Consider the following 14,940-nt stretch of genomic DNA (forward strand, 5'->3'; position numbering starts at 1 on the left):
ATTATATATATGGAATATATGTATATATTATATATATTATATATATGGAATATATATATATAGGGAATATATATATGCATATATATGGGAATTTATTAAGTATAACTCACACGATTAACTCACATGATTAAGTATTAACTCACACGATCACAAGGTCCCACAATTGGTCGTCTGCAAACTGAGGAACAAGGAATCCAGTGTGAGTTCCAAAACTGAAGAACTTGGATTCAGATGTTTGAGGGCAGGAAACATCCAGCGTGGGAGAAAGATGTAGGCTGGGAGGCTAGGCCAGTCAGTCTTTTCATATTTTTCTGCCTGCTTATATTCTAGCTGTGCTGGCAGCTGATTAGATTGTGCCCACCCAGATTAAGGGTGGGTCTGCTTTTTCCAGCCCACTGACTCTAATGTTAATCTCCTTTGGCAACACCCTCACAGATACAATCAGGATCAATACTTTACATTCTTCAATCCAATCAATTTGACACTCAGTATTAACCATCACATGTCATACCCAAAGAACTGGCAATCACTGTGGCATCAGGCTTCTCAAAAACAAAGGAAAGCAAAGCAGAGTGAAGGAACACCTCCACGACATTCTATGCCTATCCAAACTGTCAGCCAAGCAGGAATGTAGAATGAAGACATGAAAAAATCTCAAAAAATTTACCTCCGCGTTTTATCTGTTATCCATCAATGGGCATTTAGGTTGTTTCCACATCTTCGCTATTGTGAATAATGCTATAATGAACAACAAATATGGGAGTGCAAATATGTCTGCAACATACTTATTTCAGTTCTTTTATATATATACCCAGAAGTGCTGCATCATAAGACACTTATATTTTTAATGTTTTGAGGAACTTCCATATTGTTTTCCATAGTGGGTACACCATTTTATATTTCCACCAACAATGTACAAACTTTCCAATTTCTCAACATTCTTGTCAAAACTTACTTTTTGAGAAATAATAACCACCTTCTATGGGCTAGATATTTGTGTCTCCTGACCCCTAAAATTTATATGTTGAAGCCTAAATCCTTAAATACCATGTGATAGTGTAAGAAGGTGGGGCCTTTGGGAGGTAATTAAGTCATAAGGATAGAGTCCTCCTTAATGGGATTAGTGCCCTTATAAAAAGAGGAGGAGACACAGGGTTTCTCTGCTCTCTGCCATGTGAGGATATAATAAGAAGACGACCATCTCCGAACCAGGATGTCCTCACCAGAAATTGGATATGCTGGCATTTTGATCTTGCATTTACTAACCTCTAGTACTGTGAGAAACAAATTCCTGCTGTTTATAAGTCACCCAGTCTATAGTACTTTGTTACAGCAGCCTGAACTGACTAAGACATCATCGTAAACAGGTGTGAGATATCTCACTGTGGTTTCATTTGCATTTTCCTGTGGTACATACATGCAATAGAATATTATTCAGCCTTAAAAAAGAAAATCCTGCTGTATGCAACAATATGAATAATCCTTGAGGACATAATGTATGCTAAGTGAAATAAGTTAGTCACAGTAGAATAAATACTGCATTATTCCATTTATATAAAGTAATATAGTCAAACACATAGAAGCAGAAGTGTAGAATAGTGGTTACCAGGGGCTGGAGGTAGGGGAAGTGAGAGTTACTATTCAATGAGTATAATGGTTCAGTTAAACCAGATGATTAAGTTCTAGAGATCTGCTGTACAACATTTGCTCATGGTGGACAACACTATATTGTATGCATACTTAAAAATTTCTTAAGAGGCAATGAGAACACATGAACACAGGGAGGGGAACATCACACTCCAGGGCCTGTCAGGGGGTGGGGGGAAAGGGAGGGAGAACATGAGGACTAATACCTAATGCATGTAGGGCTTAAAACCTAGACGATGGGTTGACAGGTGCAGCAAACAATTGCAGCACATATATACCTATGTAACAAACCTGCACATTCTCCACATGTATCCCAGAACTTGAAGTAAAAAAAAAAATTTGTGAAGAGGGTAGATCCCATGTTAAATATTCTTACCAGAATTAAAGTACAAAACAAAAAGAAGAAAAATTATTACAATGATCTCTTTCACAGGAAGCCATTGGTAGTGGTGTTTCTCTAAAACAAAAGGGTAGCCCCCCAAAATTAAATAAGAAATACAAGAAATGTGAGGGAGAGAGAATTCCAAAAAATTGTGAAGGAAATTGTGAAGGAAGATTGAACATTAAATCACTTCTGCTGAGAGATGGAAAGCAACCAACACAGATTGAGCAGAAGGCTGGAAGGATCCAGAAGGGAGATCATTGAGGAAAACATGAAAGTAATACGTGACCCAGTATGTTTGTCTGAAAAACTGAGAATATGAAAGAAAATTAGTGATAAACACACAGAATAATAAGGAAGGAAAAAATGAGACAATTATTGACTCTAGGGAAACAAATCTGTACAAAAATAGAAATACAATTGCAATGTACAAAATGGCTCTCCTGTGAATAATATCCATATATTCATAATATAAAAATTGAATATTGAGAAAAATATAACTACTACATTAGCTTCCTATTGTTGTGTAACCAATCACTCCAGATTTAGTAGTCTAAAACAATACTCATTTATTAGCTCATAGTTCCGTAGGTGACATGTTCAGGTACAGAGACTCGCTGGACTTTCTCCTCAGAGTCTCGCAAGGCTCAGATCAGAGAATCAGCTGGGTTGTCTTCCTTTTTGGAGGCTCTGGGGAAGAATCCAATTCCAACTTCATTCGAATGGTTGGTTGGTAGAATTCATTTTCCAATGATTGTAGAAATGAAGTCTTTATTTCCCTGCTAGCTGTTGGCTGAGGATTGCTCTCAGCTCCAAGAGACCGCCCCTCTCCATCAGGTGTTCACAACATGAGTGTCTGCTTTCTTCCATGCTAGCAGGAGTGCATTCCTGTCTCATTCTTCTGTTCCTAGCCAGAGACAACTTTCCTTCTAAGTGCTCATGTGATTAGGTCAGACCCATTTGAATATTCTCTCTACCACTGAAAGTGGGGAAAAAAAAAGACATGTAAGTATATGTTTCAAAATATAAAGATATTAATAATTATCTGAAGAAATATTTAAAAAATGGTTGCCTGTGGGGAGTAAGCTTCAGGAATGGGGTAGTATGGAACAGTAGGTGCCATTTTCTGTGATATGCCTTGAATATTGCTATATTTTACTGAATCTAAGGTTTACTGATTGTATGGTCCATTTTGATTTTGGAGATATTAAAACCTGAGAAACGTGATTTGCCTTATATAGACTATATATGTATTTTATATATATGTGAACACACACACACACACTCTCTCTCTCTCTCTCGCTGAATAAAATAAAAGTTAGGAGCAAACTAAAATCAGAGCAAAGGAATGATCTCTTTCATTCCTTTGAGTGAGGAAAGTGCGTCCCGGTTTTGAGTGAGTTAGTGTGTCCTGGCCTGGTGCAGAATGTGAAGAACATTCAAAATAAAATAATCTAAGACCTTCCATGGATGTCAAAAAAGTCCTTTATAACATAAATATACATAAGGAAGGTTTAAGAAAAATAGTAAGCAGAAGTATGAATGCGTAACCCATCATTAACATATAATAAAGTAATAAATATATTTTATATAAACTAATACATCTGATACATATAATGTATGCAAATCTAATATATGCAAAAATAAAAATAATAAATGCATTTGCAAGCTATGGGTCAGTTCCTGTGTTAAGGTAAGTTGGTGGCCTTTGCCACCAAATACCTCATAGTCTAGCAGATTATAAAAGTACCTCATAGTCTAGCAGATTATAAAAACTGGTTGGGGACTGCAATAAGCCAACTGCCAGATTGGGGGAAATGGCTTGAGATAGCTGGAACAATTGGTGAGTGAAGGATAGCTGTGGTAAAAAGGGTTGGAAGGCAGTATCTTTTCAATAATATTTTCTATAATCATTGATGTCTGTATATTTTCTTAGATTAGTCAAGCTTTAATTACCTGATTCAGTCCTTAAAATGCTCATTGCTAAGATATTCAAATATTTCTGATCTATGGATGTTGTCAGTGTTCAGTTTAGGGCTGTGTTTTTGATAGTTACTTCCATCACTTCCTACAATCTTAGTAGATTTGACATTCTCAATACTCTTTAAAGCCTTCCAGACAGGTATTCATTATAATTTTATGATGGTGAATAAGAAGAAAAATGTAAGAATACAAATCTTTTATATTTGTCAATGTAAGTATTATGTTTGGTGCACTTCATTTCTTTGTGTAGATCCAGATTTCCATCTGGTATCATTTTCTTTCTGCATGAAAATGCAGAACGAAAATTGCAGTGTCAGAAATTCTTCAGCTTTGGTATGCCTAAAACATTTTAATTTCATTTTTGTTTTTAAAAAATATTTTTGCTGAATATAGGATTCTTGACTGACAATTTCCATTTCTTTTAGTAGTTTAAAACCTGTGATGCGTTGCTTAATGACAGGGGTATGTTCTGAGAAATGTTTGATTAGACAATTTTGTAGTTGTGCAAATGTCACGGTGTGTACTTACATAAACCTACGTGGTATGGCCTGCTACACACCTAGGCTATTTCGTATAACCTATTGCTGCTAGGCTACAAGTCTGTATGGCATCTTACTGTGCTAAATACTGCAGGCAACAGTAACACAATGTCAACTATGTTTGTATGTAAACAGAAAAAGTGCAGTAAAATATAAACTGTATAAAAGATAAAGATGGTACATCTATATAGGGTGCTTACTATGAATGAAGCTTGCAGGACTAGAAGCTGCTCTGGATGAGTCAGTGATTAGGTGGTAAATGAATGCGAAGGCCTAAAACATTACTGTACAATACTTCAGACTGAAACCATTGTATGCTTAGGCTACACTAAATTTATTAAAACATTTTCTTTCTTCAATAATAAATTAACCCAAGCTTGCTTTACCTTTTTAAATTTATAAACTTTTTAAGTTTTTAAAACTTTTCGACTCTCTTGTGATAATACTTAGCTTAAAACACAAATACACTGCGCAGCTGGACCAAAATATTTGCTTTCTTTACGCCCTTTTTCTATAAGCTTTTTTCTATTTTTAAAAATTTTTAATTTTCATTTTCCCCTCCGTATGTGGTAGCCTGGAAACTCTCTCCAGGAATTAAGTGGAACCACTGTAGAGCTTACTTTGTTTGTTCCTCATATCTTCAGGATCACTTTCCTTCATTGCCTGATGACCAATATTTTGAAAACTGTTGTTTCATATTTGTTCTGTTTATAAGTTGTTTCATGTAAGAAGATAAATGCAGTCCCTGTTTCTCCATCTTGGCTGGAAGTAAAAGTCAATTTATTGTATTTAAGTCACAGTTTGCTACATTTTGGTAAAAGAAAGCTGCTGCCATGTCTTGTAACATCAAATATCACTTCTGAGTGGTTCAGTTCTTCCTTAAAGCGTTTGAATTGATTAGTTCCATGAGCTCAAACATTTAAAAAAATTGTTAGAATTGGCCGGGCACGGTGGCTCACACCTGTAATCCCAGCACTTTGGGAGGCCGAGGCAGGCAGATCACGAGGTCAGGAGATAGAGACCATCCTGGCTAACACGATGAAACCCTGTCTCTACTAAAAATACAAAAAATTAGCCAGACGTGGTGGCTGGCGCCTGCATTGCCAGCTACTCGGGAGGCTGAGGCAGGAGAATCACTTGAACCAGAGAGAAGGAGCTTGCAGTGAGCTGAGATCGCGCCACTGCACTCCAGCCTAGACGACAGAGTGAGACTCCATCTCAAAAAATAAATAAATAAACAAACAAATAAATAAATAAATAAATTGTTAGCATTCATTAGCAGAAGCTTTGGCTTACTTTCCGTTTTGTTGACTTGTTCTTCCCCTGTGCACTGTGCTGATTGGTGAGAATTAAGATATTTGGCACTGAGGACATGGGATTGTTGAATTCACTATTTTAAATAGTTTGAGGTCAGTAAAATAAAAATGAAATAAATTGATCTTAAACACTGTGTTTCTTTAACACAAAATGCTCTTTTTGATGGTATTTTTATAAGCCACCTGGTCAATTCATTAAGAAACTCAACTTATTAAAAAAATTGCTCAAATAGAGGAGCCAATCTATTCTATGTATATAAGAGAGAAAAGGATAAAGCTGTATATTAGAGCTGCTAATATAGCAGTAGAGAAGAAAACTCACATAGTCCTGAAAGAAAGATTCATTCTGTAAGTGACAGTGTTTAATATTTCAGGAACCTGTTGCAAACATATTCCTAACACCACCGCTATAGGCCTGCCCTGAGAGATCAGATCTCCTGGGTGTGACTTTATTTTGGTGCCCCCATGATCCCTTGGTCCTTATACCTTGACCTTTCTTTCTGTTTTCTACATTATTATCACAAAGTCTAAATATTCATTTTCAAGTTTTGCTGATAAAACAAAGGAGGGCTACCAATTAGCTCTTTCTTCTAAGTCTTACAAGACTTAGTGTGTTGAGGTGCTCAACTCTGATCACTCTCTAACTAGTCAAGTTGTAAGTGTTGGGCCTGCCTGAGAATGGACTTGATTTCTCCTAGGCAGAACATTTTCATGGAAGAATAAGATTTTCAGACATTGATATCTGGAGCCTGCGATAGCTGATAGGAAAGTCATCTCTCTGTCTCTGAATCTAAGAGACGGCAGCTGTATCTATAATGTAGACAAAGAACGTAAGGGCCTGCCTCAGAACAAGTGAACTCCAAACAGTTTCTACCTCAATTTTCACATTCCTGGCTCTTTGCTTGTAGTTTAACTAAAGAGTAGGACATATCCCTTTATATGGAATTGTGATATACATATCATTCCAATGGAGTTTTCCTTTTAGAAACTGTTTGAAATAATATAGCAAAGATTTGGGGAAGTGACCTGGAAGAGCAGTCAATCTGGCTAAATAACAAATCAAGAAGCTTTATATGTAGATTTCAAAATATGAGATTAAGGTGTTAAAACTTTTGCCCTTTGTCCTAATAATCTCATCCAAAGCATTTGGTCTCAGCATCTGAGACCCTTACACTCTGGGTGATCCCTTACAAGGGAGGTAAATACAACGTGTGTTATCAATGCATATTAGATTAATCCTTGCTGCTATAAATTATCTTTCTCCTTTAGGTACTACGTAGGGATGAATAAAGGAATGAATACTTTGGTAATATTTTAAAAGATAAATACCAGCCATGTCAAGAAAGTCATCTAACATAATCTCACTACTAAACTTAAACTATTTTTATTGAGGTCATAAAAAATCTTCTAGTTATATCCAGAGATTTTCTGCAGATCTCATTTTTCTTGTCTTATCTGCCTGCCTTTGCCATTATTGATCATTATCTCCATTTTAGAACTTGGGTTTATGATGCCACTGTTTCCTAGTTCATTTTTAATTATTTTGGCATTCCTTTTCAGTCTCCCTTGACAGTTTATCATTACCTTCCAGTCCTAAGGTTCCTATCATCAGGTTACTACTCTTGCTACATTCTTCTTTCTTCCTGGGCAATCTACCTAGGGCTGTTGGTCCAATTATTCCTTGTGCATAAGTGACTCACAAGTCTGTCTTCAACTCAAAGTTCTCTCTTGAGTTTCAACTCATATATCCATTCACCTGATAGAAATACATTTACTCGGAGTCCCGCAGACTTCCCTAACCTAACAACACTAAATCTGAACACTTCATATTCTTCTCCAAACTCATTTCCCTTTTTGGGTTCCAACCCTTAGTGAATGAGGCCACCATTTGCTAAATGTTCATGATGGAAACCTGTGAGTCATAATAAATTTCCCCTTTTTTCTTTTTGCCCCATCTACTCTTCAAGTCTATTAAATTCTATGTCCTGAAATATCTCTTCTATCATTACTTCCCTAGTTATATAGAAGCAGGGATATTGCAATAGCCTCCTTCTTACTGGCCACATGACTTTTATTCACTTTCCCTGAAATTATCTTCCAAAGCCTAGGGTTCTTCCATCCCAACAAACCCAACAAACAGATCTTATATTACTTCTCTGCCCCAATTCTTCCATGATTCCTTTACCAACAAAACAAAATCTAATCTTTTCTTCGTTATCTGATCTTTTCCTATATGTCCCACTTTTTCTGTCATTATCCCCCCTTTGAATTTACTTTTTAAGCATGGTGACTTGCAGATGATTTATCAAGAAAGAATACATGGATTAAAGCAGTCCTCCAAATAAATATGCCATGCTTGCTCACTTGTTTCCATACGCATACTGTCCCTGCTGCCTGAATGCTTTGGTGCACTCTCCTCTTTCATGACATCTTCCCTAATGTCCCCCCATGCCCCAGGCAGATGGCGGCATGCTTCCTTTGCTTCTACAGCACTTAGCAGCCCCTCCAGGAGAGTAGTGACCATCCTGCAGTATAATTATTGGTTTGCTTCCCTGAATTATCAATAGACTGTAAACAGTTGCAGGCTGGGGACACTGAGTTTCCTTCTTTGTAACCTCCAGGGCTTAATACAGTGCCTGTGCATAACAGGTGCTCAGTAACTATTTTCTGGGTGACAGCATGCTTTATCAATAATTGGAGGGTAGAAATCTTTCATCCTTTTTTGGTGGATTAAATCCTAACCAAAATTTTTTAAAATAAGTGACTCCTGGTGAGGAGTAGAGATGAGTGGCAGCCACTTCCCTGTTGTTTGATGCTAAGATGGGAGTGGGGCAAACCTGGAACCACTTCCTCTCACCATTCCTAAGAATTGCCACCAACCCTGACCATCCTTTTCCTCCTCTGCATTTTGGCTGGCTTTGGTTTTTGAGGACAAGATAAGAGAAGATGAACAAGAGATGAGAGAAGTTATAAGGTGTCTTGAGGATGTTTCTAACTAGTCAAAGTGGAAAATGAGATCCACAGCTTCCAGAGGGAGGGTGACACGAGTGTCCTGACTCCTGAGCTTGTCTGCCCGTGTGTCTAACTTAAAACAGAAATATCCTTTTCTTGACTAAATGCTCCCTAGCACCAGCTGTGTGATTTGCAGGGCCCATTGGTCATTGAAAATGTGAGCCCCTTGTTACAAATTTACAAAGAATTTTAAGATGGTGACAACAGAGCATTAATACAAGTGTGGAATCCTCCTGAGTGTGGGGCTCTGTGTGACTGCACACTGAGAAGGTGGCCTTGATACTCCTGGATGGAGGTTCCAAGTAGCTGGCTTTGGTGATGAGCTTCTTTTACTTATTTGTTTATTTAGAAGTTCTTACAAAATCTTCTGGACATTCATAAAAGGATAAATAAAAATAGAGATAGTGACATACCCATAATCAGCTCAAGAAATAAATGATGACAAATAAACTGGAATTACTTTGTGTATCACTTTCTCCCCAGAAGTAACTAACATTCTGATGAACTACAGGAGTTTATCACTTTTGTACATGTCTATACTTTTTTTTTTTTTGAAACCGTCTCTCTCTTTTGCCCAGGCTGGAGTGCAGAGGCATGATCTCTGCTCACTGCAACCTCTGCCTCCCGCGTTCAAGCGATTCTCGTGACTCAGCCTCCTGAGCAGCTGGGATTATAGGCGCTCGCCACCATGCCTGGTTAGTTTTTTTTTTTTTTTTTTTTTTTTTTTGAGATGGAGTCTCGCTCTTGTTGCCCAGGCTGGAGTGCAATGGTGCGATCTCGGCTCACTGCAACCTCCGCCTCTGGGGTTCAAGCCATTCTCCTGCCTCAGCCTCCTGAGTATCTGGGATTATAGGCACCTGTCACCATGCCCAGCTAATTTTTTTGTATTTTTAGTAGACATGGGGTTTCACCATTTTGGCCAGACTGGTCTCGAACTCCTGACCTCAGGTGATTTGCCTGCCTCGGTCTCCCAGAGTGCTGGGATTACAGGCATGAGCCACTGCGCCCGGCCTACATGTCTATACTTTGATTTTCTATCCCTAATAAAGATGAATTTTAAAGCAATGCATGAGGAATTTTTCTTTAGGCAACTGAATGAGGGACTGAATCCTGGGAGGCCAGGATTAAGCAGCTCCAAATCACTGTGATAAGAGAATCCTGGTTTATTAGTTCTTTGCATTTTTACCCATTGTTTATATTTTTTCAGCTCACATCTACCTTTCTTCTTGCCTGTTGTAAACCCTGTAAACAACAATTCCCCTTCTGCAGATGTGTCTTCTTCCAATTTATTTACCACTTGCTTCTTTTGCAATGAGAAGCACTGGAGTCCCGGCTCTAGGTCCAGCTTCCCTTCTCCCCTGCGCTATGCTGGGGTGCAGTGCTGGGATTTAACTGGTCAATTGAGTTGTCTTTTTTTTTTTTTTTTTTTGATGTTTTAAGTTCAGCAGAATCCAGGGATCTAGGAAAGCAGGTCCCTGGGACCTGGGAGATAGAATACCTGTCGGAATTAAAAAGATATATATTTAACAACTAGAATGAAGAGGACTCAGAGATGAATATGCAGCAAAAGCGACATTTGAGAGCTATGAAGAAGGACTTTGGGGGAACAGAAAGTTGTGTTCAAGCCATACAACTCCATGGAGGGATTAACACAGCAGGAAATATGCTGAACATTTTGCCAAAAATGAGGGTGTGGCCTGTCAGAGTGGGCACTTGGAATCTGGAGTTGTCCCACATGGTTATAATAATTAAAAAAATTAATAGTTTGCATATTCTCCCTGCCTTCAAAAAATTAAAATCCCTTCAAGCCTTGCACATCCTCCAGATGACTATTGGAAACTGTGTAGAGCTTAGTGATAATAAAGAAAGACCATTCATTGTGAATGGCTGGGTTTTCTGTCTTTAAGGATTTATCTGCATAGCAGCAGACACAGTGGGGCTCAGACAAGGACTTCAGGGACCGACTTTGGCAGGTCTTTGATCTGAACTGACTGAAACAAAAGAAACCAACACATCCTTAATTACCTGACCAGATACCTTAAGCAGCAACACTCCAAACCCGTGTGAATCATAGGGCCGTGAAACGCCAATAATAACCACCAAGATTTTTAGTGCAGGGAGCGATTGCAAATTTGACTTATGTGCTGCCGCCAAAATCGCTATGGCCTAATTACTGCTAAAAACAGATGATGATAAAAGTTAACATGGCCCCAGTGAGTCATTTTGTCAGGACTCGCATTTCAGGAACAGCCATTCTGGGGGGAGAATTAAGGATAAACTCTTTCATAGTGGCCACAAACGATTGCAGAGGACAAGCTGGAAAAGCCTGTGTCTGGTTCCCAGGAATTTAGCGCAAGATAACTATTCCATGGTCACATGGAAGACTTTTATTAATAAAGAAGACTTTTCCTTAGTCTTTTTTATTAATAAACACATGCAACTGCCATATGGAAATAAGATCTGCTGCCCCAGTTCCTCCTAAAATAGAGCATTCCTAATTGGGGTTATTTAACTTCCTTCAGAAATACTCTTCTTAATTATTTGGGTTAGTCCAGCCCAGGGAAGAAAAAGGAATAGAACCAGCAACAGGGAGGCCTTCTCTGAAACATGCCACATAGTCTTCCCTAGGTAAGTAGTAATGGCCTCCTCATAGATTAAAAAAAAAAAAAAAAAAAGGGAATTAGAGATATCCTATCAATCAAGTGTGCCTTTGTGCCTAGTGCTGCGTGATCGATCATGATATTCCATATGGCAAGATCACGTTGCTAAAGTGCAGGAAGCTTGAGTTTGAACCTTCACTCTGCTATTCTTAGCTGTGTGACACTGGGTGAGTTATTTAACCACTCTGGGCCTCAGTTTTCTCATTGATAACTTGGGGGTGATAACATCAGCCCCCAAGCAATATTATCAGTTACTCTCTGAGGGAAGCAAGGTCTCAGGAAATAATTCCATTCTATAGAAAAGGTTGAGGATGTGCTGTGGCTCCAGATGGCCTGAAGTTTGATCCTGGGGGCATGTGATCAGGGAACAGGGGCAGGAAAGTGCTGGGTAGAGAAGGGCAGGTTCCTGGCCAGGGCTCCGCCCCCCCATCCCTCAGCCGAGGCTGTGCACAGGGACCTAGGTAAGGATAGTCATTTCTGTTTTGGTGCTCAAATGTTGCATTTTCCAAGACCACTCTGGCCCGCATTCTGTGCCTACGAAAACCCTGAGACCCTAGCAGGCACAGACACAAGCGCTGGACATTGAGAGGAACACACCAGCAGAAGGGCACACAAGTGGCTGGACGTCGAGAAGAACCCACTGGCAGACACCAGCAGACACGGGCAGGCCGTCTATAGCTGGGCGACCTGGAGTTCGGCCCAGGGCCGTCAGAGGAGACCCTGGCCACTGATTGGCCTGACTCCAGGGAAAGATCACCCCCTCTTCTGGCTCCCATCCATCCACTGAGAACTACTTCCACCATTCAATAAAACCTTGGACTCATTCTTCCAGTACACCAAGGCAAGAACACCGGGATACTAAAAGCCCTCTCTCCTTGCTATAAGGCAGAGCGTCTAACTGAGCTGATTAACACAAACCACCTACCCATGGCAAAACTAAAAGAGCACGCTGTAACATGCCCACTGGGGCTTCAGGAGGTGTAAATATTCACCCCTAGACACTGCTGTGGGGTCAGAGCCCCACAACCTGCCGTCTGCATGCTCCCCCTAGAGGTGTGAGCTGCCGAGCATCGCAGAAGCGAGCCACATCCCCATCTCACGCCCTGCGAGGGGGTGAGGGAACTTTGCCGGTTTCACATGGATCATTTTCTGACCGGCATCAGTTGTGTCTGCGGTTTATGTGCTCTTTACAGACAGACATTCTCTGGGAAGGGGACAATTTGTGAGAGGCCAGTTTTGATAAGCCTTATGCTGAAATCATTGCTGTTTTCAAACTTAGAGTTTTACTTCTTTTAGAGATTGATTTGGTGTCCCTCAATTCTCCTTCTTTTCTTGAGAAAGGAGGAGAGTTGTGCTCTCAGAATCACAGAGGTTTAGAAGCAAAAATATCTTAAATGCCACACTAAAAAAACAAAACAAAACCCAAAAACCTACTCAATTGCTAAAGACATAAATGTAAGAAATAAAGATATAAGAAATATAACATGAAATTTTAAAATAATGTAAAACTGGAGTATATCATGATTTATTTGTAATAGCAAGCAATAATAACTCACAACCCAATAATGAGGGATCATTTAAACAATGGAAACTATGTGGCCATTAAAATGTGGTTGTAGAAGAGTATTTAATGCCATGAGAAAATGTTAACAACATTTGACTCGATGAGAAATGTGGATTTTAACTGCAACATCAAAATATTAACAGATTTATACATGAAGGATGAATTATGGATGCTTTTTTCCTTTTAATTGTGGTAAAAAGCACATAATGAAATTTATCATCTTAACAAATTTAAGTGTACAGTTCAGTAGTGTTAAGTGCATTCACACTGCTGTGCAAGGGATCTCCAGAACTTTTTCATCTTGCAAAACTGAAACTCTGTAACTGTTAAATAGCAATTCCCTATTCCCCCTCTTTCCAGCCCTTGGCAACCACTGTTTTACTTTCTGTTCCTATGAATTTCACTACTTTAGATACCTTGTACAAGGGAGATCACACAATATTTACCTTTTTGTGAGAGGCTTATTTCACTTAGCATAATGTCCTCAAGTTTCATTCATGTTGTAGCAAGTGAGAAGGTTTCCTTCCTTTTTAGGGCTGAATAACATTCCCTTGTATTTCATCTGTTGATAGACACTTAGGCTTCTTTTATTTCGTTTATTTCTTGGCCATCCACTTTTTGGCTGCTATGAGCATGGGTATGAAAATATTTCTTCAAGATTTTGCTTTTAATTCTTCCCATATATTCCTAGACATGGGATTGCTAGATCACATGGTATTCTATTTTTTATTTTTGTAGGATCCACTTTTCTATTTTTCATGGCAGTTATACCATTTTACATTCTCAAAACAGTGAACAAGACTTCCAGTTTCTCTTCAACCTCACCAACACTTGTTTTTTTCTAATAGTAGTTATTTTCTTTTTTATACTTTGATATATTCCCCATTTATTTTTCATTCTAAGCACTGCTTTTGCAGTTAGAAAAACCACAATAAATTTAGTGTAAAAGACATGGTGGAGGAATAAATACTGACTGTGTCTTATTTGCAAGGACTCAATCATTGAGCGTTTCTGGGATGTCATTCACACAAAGGCCTTACCTATTCTCTACCTGGCTGATATTAGGTATTATGTCTAACCGGGTGGCCTGAGAGAAATATTACTGAATGGTGTTGACATACTTGTTTGCATGTTAGAAAGCAAAAGGGATAATTTAGATGCTTTCTGTACTTCCACAAAGGAACTAGTTCAACTTAGAAAGTCAAAAATATCAGTTGTTTTAATGAAAAACATCAATTAAACAAAGTATCTTAGAATTTTATAAAACAATGGGCTGATTTATTGAAGTTTGAAGAAAATTTATTGAAGTTTATTCTCTGTGGCTTCATATAGTGCAGTCTCTATTCTTCCAACAATAGTTTGTTAGAGTTAGCTCCAGAAATTGCAACCTCATCAAGTATTAGTAATAAATCTTCTAATACCACACAGTACCACCAGAACGCTGCCATTTATGAAAAGCCCTATTAAGAGATATGTGCTTTGTCTATATCAGCTTATTTAATCCTGTTTATAAAACAGTTTATTTTCTTTCATAGATGAGAAACTGAGGCTCAGAGACACTAAGCAATTTAGCTTTGTGCAGAAATATTAAGCGTTTACTGAACCCATGCCTTTCTATGTAGAAGTGAACTCAGATGTTGGAAAGGACTTCTAATTTATTTTTTTAAATGTGTTATTTTAATGGTAGCCTTAAGGGAGAAACTATCCTTGATTTCACCTCTGTGTAAGATCTTGATTTTAAGTCTTCGGCATTTTTAAAGTAAATTGATTTTTCAGTTTGAATATACTGCTTTTAAAAGGAGCAGCTGGGGGATCATTGATGTAGGGTTGATATATT

The 14,940-nt window shown here is 38.5% G+C and overlaps 1 long non-coding RNA gene across 2 annotated transcripts in view; it reads left to right on the forward strand.

The window, feature by feature from the left end:
* Nucleotides 1–2,665: 2,665 nt before the first annotated feature.
* The window catches only part of LOC131381859 (uncharacterized), a 105,588-nt gene continuing 93,313 nt past the window's right edge, over nucleotides 2,666–14,940 (forward strand). Inside the window, exon 1 of one of the 2 annotated variants that reach the window (XR_009210858.1) lies at nucleotides 2,666–2,754. This is a non-coding gene — a long non-coding RNA (uncharacterized LOC131381859). The remainder of the gene's footprint in view (nucleotides 2,755–14,940) is intronic. The other variant, XR_009210860.1, reaches the window with a different exon arrangement.

The sequence above is a fragment of the Hylobates moloch genome, unplaced genomic scaffold, assembly GCF_009828535.3.
Source record: "Hylobates moloch isolate HMO894 unplaced genomic scaffold, HMol_V3 SCAFFOLD_18, whole genome shotgun sequence".
Lineage (NCBI taxonomy): Eukaryota > Metazoa > Chordata > Mammalia > Primates > Hylobatidae > Hylobates > Hylobates moloch.